Consider the following 11,528-nt stretch of genomic DNA (forward strand, 5'->3'; position numbering starts at 1 on the left):
CATCATTGATCTTTTTGTGTAGAATCTAAATAGTCAACATGAATCTTCACCGTACCTGTATAGGCACAGGCGAAGATTCATATTGCAACCACAAATCCTACACATATAGTTCAATGAAGACCAAGTGCTCGAGATAGTTTGAGAAGTAACATATTTAAGGTGGTAAACACCTTGTTCGCTTAGCAGTATGGGACTAAACTTAATTAGATGCGGTGACACTTAGTAGCAGCGAGTTTTGAAGAAAAATGCTACTACTGAGTACTTTAGCAGTAGCGCATCCAGGAGAAGGGCACTACTACTATATCTAGCCTGGAGGCAACACCGTGGCAATTATAGTAGTAGCGCTTGTTTCACCCAGAGTGCTACTGCTATCGGGATGTTAGTAGCGCAGTTTCCTGGAGCTCACTACTGCTAATTAGCAGTAGCATTTGTTTTTAAACCACGCTGCTGCTAAGATTCTGTGTATAAAATTTTCCCTAGTAGTGTAGTTATGTTATATTACATTATGTAAGAAACATCTTCCAGAGAGAATAGTTCTGTTAAGGGTTCCTTTCCCTGGGTGTGCATGCGTTAGAGCGCATGTCCGAACTGTGATTGAAAAAATCGCAGTATATATATATATATATATATATATATATATATATATATATATATATATATTCTGGGGGTTCGCAAATGGAGCGAATGTAAAAAACATCTTTAATTAACCGACCGAATATTCCCTTAAGAACGCTAGCTTTCGGCTTCACCCAGTCTGAGATACACATCCGGATGACCTGGCAGTAACAATCGCAGAGGTGCTCCCTTTATGCCCTAGACGAACTAACGGGAACGTAGGGCATAAGCACGGGATCCAGGCAACCCAGCTTTGCCAAAACTTAAGTCATGTCAATGCATATAATGGCGAAGAAAAGGTACATATGGGGAAAACGCATATGTGATGAGCTTGATGCCCGGAGAATAATAGAAAGCTTCTATACAAGAATCCCGCAGGTATAATGGACGTACACATTTGAAGGCATATGTGTGCATCCGAGGTGCGCGGTCTAACCGCATGAAAGCTTTAAGGTTAAAGAGAAAAACTAAAAGAGAGAGAAGGAAAGAAAAAAAAAGTATTATGGAAACAGCAGGGAGAAGGAGACGAACAAAGAGTTCGGCGCTTAGGCATAGAATCTTCGAAGTCTGGGCGCGTTCCAAGGGTTCGGCTCGAGGCAATTGTTTGACACATCACGCAGGCGGTACGCTCCTCCGGTGAGGACTTCATCAATGATGAGGGGAGCCTCCCATTTGGGCTTGAGTTTGTCCTTTTTCTTCTACGGCAAGCGTAGAACGAGTTCACCAATGTTATAAATCTTGGCCCGTACTTCTACATTAATATCTGTGGGCCTGTTATTGATAAAATGCGGAACGGGCTTTTGCGACGTCACGCTCCTCCTCCAGGGAGTCTGGGCTATCCTGCCGATCGAGCTCGGCCTCTCTCTCTCTTCGTACATGCGCACCCGAGGTGAGTCATGTATAATGTCGCAGGGTAGCACAGCCTCTGCGTCGTACACCATGAAAAAAGGTGTGTATCCGGTAGTTCGGTTGGGCGTGGTACGCAACCCCCAAAGTACGGAGTCAAGCTCCTCGACCCAGTGTGCGTCTGATTCCTTCAAAGACCGCACCAGCCTGGGTTTGATGCCGCTCATTATAAGACCATTGGCCCATTCGACTTGACCGTTTGTCTGCGGATGATAGACAGATGCGTAATCGAGCTTGATGCCTAGATTAGCGCACCAGGTTTTCACTTCGTCGGCTGTGAAATTAGAGTCATTATCAGTGATGATGCTGTGTGGGACACCCTAACGGTGTACGTCACCGGATATAAATTATATCACCGGCCCGGACTCGGTCGTTTTAACTGGTTTGGCCTCTATCCACTTAGTGAATTTATCCACCATGACCAGCAGATATTTTTTCTTATGGCTTCCTGCTTTAAGGGGTCCAACCATGTCCAGTCCCCAGACCGCAAAAGGCCAAGTGATGGGGATTGTTTGTAGGCCAGTGGGAGGCATGTGGCTTTGATTGGCGAAGAGTTGGCATCCGACGCAACGTTGGACAAGGTCCTGTGCATCTGCTCAGGCCGTCAGCCAATAAAACCCTGTACGAAAGGCCTTGCTAACAAGGGCCCGAGCTGCGGCGTGGTGCCCGCCGAGACCGGCATGAATCTCAGCCAGGAGCTATCACCCCTCCTCCTCGGAGATGAATCTTTGAAGGACTCCGGTAGCGATTTTCTTATAGAGTTCTCCACTGTGAACCTTGTAGGCCTTCGAACGCCGAACAATGCGACGGGCCTCATTCTGATCCTCAGAAAGTTCCTTCCTATTAAGGTAGGCCAAGAAGGGTTCTGTCCATGGGGCAATGACTGCCATAATGAGATGGGCCGACGGTGTTATTTCGGTGGCTGAGCCTCCAATGATATCGGTGTGTTCGAAATCTGGGGTTGTGTTCGGATCCGGACTAGTGTTCCCGCTTTCCCCCTGCCACACCACGGATGGCTTGAAAAGCCTTTCCAGAAAGATGTTAGGTGGGACTGGGTCGCGCTTGGCGCCAATACGAGCAAGAACGTCTGCCGCTTGATTACCTTCTCGTGCCACGTGATGAAACTCGAGTCCCTCGAACCGAGCTGACATTTTTAGGACGTCATTACAATAAGCCGCCATCTTCGGATCTTCGGCATCGAAGTCTCCATTTATTTGAGATATTGCAAGGTTTGAGTCCCCGCGCACTTCCAGGCGTTGTATGCCCATGGAGACAGCCATCCGGAGACCATGCAATAAGGCCTCGTATTCGGCTGCATTATTGGAGTATGTGTATAGTATTTGGAGTACGTATTGAACGACGTCTCCCGTGGGTGACGTCAAAACGACGCCCTGTCCCAGCCCTGCTAGCATTTTGGAGCGATCGAAGTACATAACCCAGTTGGAATATGTGCCGTACTCTTTAGGGAGTTCGGCCTTTGTCCATTCGGCGACGAAGTCAGCCGGTACTTGGGATTTAATAGCTCGGCGTGGTTTGTATGTAATAGCAAATGGAAGGAGCTCAATGGCCCATTTGGCAATCCGGCCCATGGCATTGCGGTTGTTTATTATGTGATTGAGTGGTACTTCGGAAGCCACCGTGATCGAACACTCCTGGAAGTAGTGTCGTAGCTTCCGGGATGCCATGGAGACCACGTATGCTATCTTTTGCTAATGGGGGTACCGGGATTTACATGGTGTAAGGACAGCGGATACATAGTATACTGGCTTCTGAAGCGGGAATTGATACGTCTCCGTCATATCTATAATTTTTGATTGTTCCATGCCAATATTCTACAACTTCCATATACTTTTTGGCAACTTTTTATACTATTTTTGGGACTAACATATTGATCCAGTGCCCAGTGCCAGTTCCTGTCTGTTGCATGTTTTTGGTTTTGCAGAATATCCATATCAAACAGAATCCAAACGGGATAAAAACGGACGGAGAATTATTTTGGAATATTTATGATTTTTGGGAAGAAAATCAACGCGAGACGGTGCCCGAGGTGGCCACGAGGGTGGGGCCCACGGCCACTACAGGCAGGCGCGCCCCCTACCCTCGTGGGCCCCTCGTAAGGCGGTTGATGATCTACTTTGGCCGCAAGAAAGCTAATTTTTGGAAAAAGATCTGGGTGAAGGTTTCAATCCAATCGGAGTTACAGATCTCCATATATACACGAAACGGTGAAAGGGCACCATACCAGAACACAGAAACAAAGAGAGACAGAGAGACAGATCCAATCTTGGAGGGGCTCTCGCCACTCCCACGCCATGGAGGCCAAGGACCAGAGGGGAAACCCTTCTCCCATATAGGGAGGAGGTCAAGGAAGAAGAAGACGAAGGGGATCCCTCTCCCCTTCTCTTCCGGTGGCGCCAGAACGCTGCCGTGGCCATCATCATCACTGCAATCTTCACCAAAAACTTCACTGCCATCATCACCAACTCTTCCCCCCTCTATGCAGCGGTGTAACCTCTATCTTACCCGCTGTAATCTCTACATAAACATGGTGCTCAACGCTATATATTATTTCCCAATGATGTATAGCTATCCTATGATGTTTGAGTAGATTTGTTTTATCCTATGGGCTATTTGATGAACAAGATTGGTTTGAGTTGCATGTTTTATTATTGGTGCTGTCCTATGGTGCTCTCCGTGTCGCGCAAGCATGAGGGATCCCTGCTATAGGGTGTTGCAATACGTTCAAGATTCTCTTATAGTGGGTTGCGTGAGTGACTGAAACACAAACCCGAGTAAGGGGATTGTTGCGTATGGGATAAAGAGGACTTGATGCTTTAATGCTATGGTTGGGTTTTACCTTAATGATATTTAGTAGTTGCAGATGCTTGCTAGAGTTCCAATCATAAGTGCATACGATCCAAGTAGAGAAAGTACGTTAGCTTATGCCTCTCCCTCATATAAAATTGCAATAATGATTACCGGTCTAGTTATCGATTGCCTAGGGACAAATAACTTTCTCGTAACAAAAATCTCTTTACTAAAACTAACTTAGTTGTGTATTTACCTAAACAGCCCCTACTTTTTATTTATGTAATCTTTATTATCTTGCAAACCTATCCAACAACACCTACATAATACTTCTAGTTTCATACTTGTTCTAGGTAAAGTGAACGTTAAGCGTGCGTAGAGTTGTATCGGTGGTCGATAGAACTTGAGGGAATTTTTGTTCTGCCTTTAGCTCCTCGTTGGGTTTGACACTCTTACTTATCGAAAATTGTTGTGATCCCTATACTTGTGGGTTATCAAGACCTTTTTCTGGTGTCGTTGCCGGGGAGCAATAGTGTGGGGTGAATATTCTCGTGTGTGCTTGTTTGCTTTATCACTAAGTAATTTTTATTTGTTGTTCTTAGTTGTTATTAATCTTTAGTTATGGATATGGAACACGAAAGACCAAAAAAATTAGGTGTACTTGCTGCTCATGGAGATGGGGAACCTCCTAAAACCCTCGATGCTGGTTATGTGAAAGATATTATGTACTACTTTAATAATCCTGAGAAAACCCCATTCAATTATGTAATGGGAGTAACATTTGATCAACGTGAATACTTTAGGGATTACCGCTTGACACAAAAAGGGAAACTATTATGGGATCAAATTCATATATTGAATTGGTATGCTAGGCAACTATGCTTGAGATATGATTATACTTGTTGCTCTAGGATGAAGGCTCCACACCTTCCCTTTTTATGCGAATTTAATGATAATAAAACCTTAGCTTCTTATGCTAATGGTATATATGATTACTATGATGTGGAACAAATAGAAGAATTTGTTGCTTTTATGGGTGCTTATGAAATTGAATCTATGTTTAAAGAGTTTGAAGATTTTGATGATCCGGTGTATAGACCTGAAAATTTAGCTATCCTTAAATATTGCTATGAGAATTATGAATACAATTATGATATTAATGCACTTATTGAGAAAGTCTCCGCTGTCCAAGAAGAGACTAATATTTTGCAGGAATCTATGGAAGAAGAAGTTGATGAAACTGTGAGCTCATTGGATGAAAAAGATGAGGAGGAGAGCGAAGAACAAAACGTGGAAGAGCGGATTGATCACCCATGCCCACCTTCTAATGAGAGTAACTCTTCAACTCATACATTGTTTAATTTCACTTCATGCTTACCGAAGGATGAATGCTATGATAATTGCTATGATCCCGTTGATTCTTTTGAAACATCCCTTTTTTATGATGCTTGCTATGCTTGTGGCCAAGATGCCAATATGAATTATGCTTATGAAGATGAACTTGCTATAGTTCCTTATGTTAAACATGAAATTGCTGCTATTACACCCACGCATGATAGTCCTATTATATTTTTGAATTCTCCCAACTACACTACATCGGAGAAGTTTACCCTTATTAAGGATTATATTGATGGGTTGCCTTATACCGTTGCACATGATGATTTTGATGAATATAATATGCATGTGCTTGCTGCTCCTACTTGCAATTATTATGAGAGAGGAACTATATCCCCACCTCTCTATGTTTCCAATACGTGCATTGGCCTTTACTTTGTGTGCATGAATTGTTCTTTTATGACATGCCGTGCATAGGAAGAGAATTAGACTTCGTTTTTGCATGATATATGTTACTTTGTGCTCAATACTAAATTACAAATCATTTTTAATTAAAATTGGCTTTGATATACCTTGGGATCCGGGTGGATTCATTACTTGAGCACTATATGCCTAGCTTAATGGCTTTAAAGAAAGCACTGCCAGGGAGACAACCCGGAAGTTTTAGGGAATCATTTATTTCTGTTGAGTGCTTTCATATAGTTTAAAAACAACAAAAATAAAGAGGGGAACCCAAAAATTTTCAAAAAGGAAAGTGAAAGTGAGAAAGACAAGCATTGTTGAAGTGGGAGAGCTCCTTGAACTTTGTTCATGCTCACGACAACTTTGTGAATCTTGATTACAGAAACTTTTCAACAAAAATAATTATACCCTTGTAAAATTCCATTGTATTATAAAAATAATGTGCCAAGGTTTGCCTTTAGGATGTTTACATTTTCTTGTTGGTTTGTATGGTGCAGGACAGAAACTTTGATTGTAGTGCGTGATTTTACATTTTTAGCTGGAACGTCAAATGGTTCTGATTCTTTTGCAATGTCTTTCTATACAAATTGTTTATTTTTTCTAATTTTGAAAGAATTTTTCAAATATCAAAAGTATGGTGAATGTTCAGATTGTTGCAGACTGTTCTGTTTTAGACAGATTCTGTTTTTGATGCATAGTTTGCTTGTTTTGATGAAACTATCAATTCATATCTGTGGATTAAGCCATGAAAAAATTATATTACAGTAGACACAATGCAAAAATAAAATATGAATTGGTTTTCAACAGTACTTAGAGTAGTGATTTGCTTTATTATACTAACAGATCTTACTGAGTTTTCTGTTAAAGTTTTGTGTGGATGAAGTGTTCGATGATCGAGAAGGTCTCGATGTGAGAAGAAGGAAGATAGGAAAGAGCTCAAGCTTGGGGATTCCTGAGGCACCCCAAGTAAATATTCAAGGAGACTCAAGCATCTAAGCTTGGGGATGCCCCGGAAGGCATCCCCTCTTTCTTCAACAAGTACCGGTATGTTTTTGGATTCGTTTCGTTCATGTGATATGTGCAATCTTGGAGCGTCTTTTGCATTTAGTTTTCATTTTTCTTTTATGCACCAGCTGGTATGAGATAGTCCTTGGTTTATTTATAGAATGCTCTATGCACTTCACTTATATATTTTGAGTATGGCTTTATAGAATGCTTCATGTGTTTCACTTATATCATTTGAAGTTTGGATTGCCTGTTTCTCTTTACATAGAACCGCCATTTGTAGAATGCTCTTTTGCTTCACTTATATTTGTTAGAGCGTGGGAATATCTTTTTTAGAAAGAATTAAACTCTCTTGCTTCACTTATATCTATTTGGAGAGATGACAGGAATTGGTCATTCACATGGTTAGTCATAAAATCATACATAAACTTGTAGATCACTGAATATGATATGTTTGATTCCTTGCAATAGTTTTGCGATATAAAGATGGTGATATTAGAGTCATGCTAGTGGGTAGTTGTGGATTAGTAGAAATACTTGTGTTGAGGTTTGTGATTCCCGTAGCATGCACGTATGGTGAACCGTTAGGTAACGAAGTCGGAGCATGAGGTATTTATTGATTGTCTTCCTTATGAGTGGCGGTCGGGGACGAGCGATGGTCTTTTCCTACCAATTTATCCCCCTAGGGGCATGCGTAGTAGTACTTTGTTTCGATAGCTAATAGACTTTTGCAATAAGTATGTGAGTTCTTATGACTAATGTTGAGTCCATGGATTATACGCACTCTCACCCTTCCACCATTGCTAGCCTCTCTAGTACCATGCAACTTTCGCCGGTACCATAAACACACCATATACCTTCCTCAAAACAGCCACCATACCTACCTATTATGGCATTTCCATAGCCATTCCGAGATATATTGCCATGCAACTTCCATCATCATCATATACATGACTTGAGCATTCATTGTCATATTGGTTTGCATGATTGTAAGATAGCTAGCATGATATTTTCATGGCTTGTCCGTTTTTTGATGTCATTGCTACGCTAGATCATTGCACATCCCGGTACACCGCCGGAGGCATTCATATTGACTCATATCTTTGTTCTAGTATCGAGTTGTAATATCGAGTTGTAAGTAAATAAAAGTGTGATGATCATCATTATTAGAGCATTGCCCCAGTGTGGAAAGGATAATGGAGACTATGATTCCCCCACAAGTCGGGATGAGACTCCGGATGAAAAAATAAAAAAGAGAAAAAAAATATTAAAAAGTAAAAAAAGAGAAAGGCCAAAAAAATATAAGGCCCAAAAAAATGAGAGAAAAGAGAGAAGGGGCAATGTTACTATCCTTTTACCACACTTGTGCTTCAAAGTAGCACCATGTTCTTCATATAGAGAGTCGCTTGAGTTATCACTTTCATATACTAGTGGGAATTTTCATTATAGAACTTGGCTTGTATATTCCGATGATGGGCTTCCTCAAATGCCCGAGGTCTTCATGAGCAAGCAAGTTGGATGCACACCCACTTAGTTTCAGTTTGAGCTTTCATACACTTATAGCTCTAGTGCATCTGTTGCATGGCAATCCCAACTCACTCACATTGATATCTATTGATGGGCATCTCCATAGCCCGTTGATATGCCTAGTTGATGTGAGACTATCTTCTCCTTTTTGTCTTCTCCACAACCACTATTCTATTCCACCTATAGTGCTATGTCCATGGCTCATGCTCATGTATTGCGTGAAAGTTGAAAAGGTTTGAGAACATCAAAAGTATGAAACAATTGCTTGTCTTGTCATCGGGGTTGTGCATGATGTGAATATTTTGTGTGGTGAAGATGGAGCATAGCCAGACTATATGATTTTGTAGGGATAACTTTCTTTGGCCACGTTATTTTCAAAAGACATGATTGCTTTATTAGTAGGCTTGAAGTATTATTGTTTTTATGTCAAATGATAGACTATTGCTTTGAATCACTCGTGTCTTAATATTCATGCCATGATTAGATATGTGATCAAGATTATGCTAGGTAGCATTCCACATCAAAAATTATATTTTTTTATCATTTACCTACTCGAGGACGAGCAGGAATTAAGCTTGGGGATGCTGATACATCTCCGTCGTATCTATAATTTTTGATTGTTCCATGCCAATATTCTACAACTTCCATATACTTTTTTGGCAACTTTTTATACTATTTTTGGGACTAACATATTGATCCAGTGCCCAGTGTCAGTTCCTGTCTGTTGCATGTTTTTGGTTTCGCCGAATATCCATATCAAACGGAATCCAAACGGGATAAAAACAGATGGAGAATTATTTTGGAATATTTGTGATTTTTGGGAAGAAAATGAACGCGAGACAGTGCCCGAGGTGGCCACGAGGGTGGGGCCCACGACCATTACAGGCAGGCGTGCCCCCCACCCTCGTGGGCCCCTCGTAAGGCGGTTGATGCTCTACTTTGGCTGCAAGAAAGCTAATTTTTGGAAAAAGATCTGGGCAAAGGTTTCAATCCAATCGGAGTTACGGATCTCCATATATACACGAAACGGTGAAAGGGCAGCATACCAGAACGTAGAAACGGAGAGAGACAGAGAGACATATCCAATCTCGGAGGGGCTCTCGCCCCTCGCACGCCATGGAGGCCAAGGACCAGAGGGGAAACCCTTCTCCCATCTAGGAAGGAGGTCAAGGAAGAAGAAGACGAAGGGGCCCCCTCTCCCCTTCTCTTCCGGTCGCACCGGAACGCTGCCGTGGCCATCATCACCACCGCAATCTTCACCAACAACTTCACCGCCATCATCACCAACTCTTCCCCCCTCTATGCAGCGGTGTAACCTCTCTCTTACCCGCTGTAATGTCTACTTAAACATGGTGCTCAATGCTATATATTATTTCCCAATGATGTATGGCTATCCTATGATGTTTGAGTAGATCCGTTTTGTCCTATGGGCTATTTGATGATCAAGATTGGTTTGAGTTGCATGTTTTATTATTGGTGCTATCATATGGTGCTCTCCGTGTCGCGCAAGCGTGAGGGATCCCCGCTGTAGGGTGTTGCAATACATTCATGATTCGCTTATAGTGGGTTGCGTGAGTGACTAAAACACAAACCCGAGTAAGGGGATTGTTGCGTATGGAATAAAGAGGACTTGATGCTTTAATGCTATGGTTGGGTTTTACCTTAATGATCTTTAGTAGTTGCGGATGCTTGCTAGAGTTCCAATCATAAGTGCATATGATCCAAGTAGAGAAAGTATGTTATCTTATGCCTCTCCCTCATATAAAATTGCAATGATGATTACCGGTCTAGTTATCGATTGCCTAGGGACAAATAACTTTCTCGTAACAAAAAGCTCTTTACTAAAACTAACTTAGTTGTGTCTTTACCTAAACAGCCCCTACTTTTTATTTATGTAATCTTTATTATCTTGCAAACCTATCCAACAACACCTACATAATACTTCTAGTTTCATACTTGTTCTAGGTAAAGCGAACGTTAAGCGCGCGTAGAGTTGTATCGGTGGTCGATAGAACTTGAGGGAATATTTGTTCTACCTTTAGCTCCTCGTTGGGTTCGACACTCTTACTTATCGAAAACTGTTGCGATCCCCTATACTTGTGGGTTATTAGGAATCTATGTCCATCATGTTCTCATTCAACGACGAGCACGGCGCTCACCACTTGATGTGTTGCCGATATGTATAGCACCATGGGTTCGCCGACGTTTGGCGCAGCCAGGATTGGGTTGCTTGCTAGGAGTGTTTTTATTTCTTCTAGTCCGGCTGTTAGCACGTCCGTCCACTCGAAGTGATCGGTTCGCCGTAGAAGGCGATAGAGTAGCAGTGCCTTTTCTCCCAATCTGGAGATAAAGCGGCTTAGAGCCGCCATGCAACCCGCGAGTTTTTTGACTTGTTTAAGATCTGTTGGCGTAGCCAACTGTGACAGAGCTCGGATTTTGGCTGGATTTGCTTCAATTCCTCTATAGGAGACGATGAAGCCCAATAGCTTTCCTGCGTGGACGCCAAAAACACATTTTTCCGGATTGAGCTTAATTTCTTATGCGCGGTGGTTGTCAAATGTGAGGCGTGGGTCTATTAGTGTTTTGACGTGCCTTGTCTTGATTACGACCTCGTCCATGTAGGCTTCAACTGTCCTTCCGATTTTTTTCTCCAGGCATGTTTAGATCATGCGTTGGTAGGTGGCGCCGGCGTTCTTGAGCCCGAAGGGCATGGTGTTGAAGCAGAATGGCCCATATGGGGTGATGAATGCTGTTGTAGCTTGGTCGGACTCCTTCATTTTGATTTGATGGTATCCGGAATATGCGTCGTGGAAACACAATGAGTCGTGTCCTGCGGTAGCATCAATGATTTGATCAATGCGGGGGAGGGG

Source organism: Triticum urartu, chromosome 5A, assembly GCF_056163025.1.
Source record: "Triticum urartu cultivar PI428250 chromosome 5A, HENAU_Tu73, whole genome shotgun sequence".
Lineage (NCBI taxonomy): Eukaryota > Viridiplantae > Streptophyta > Magnoliopsida > Poales > Poaceae > Triticum > Triticum urartu.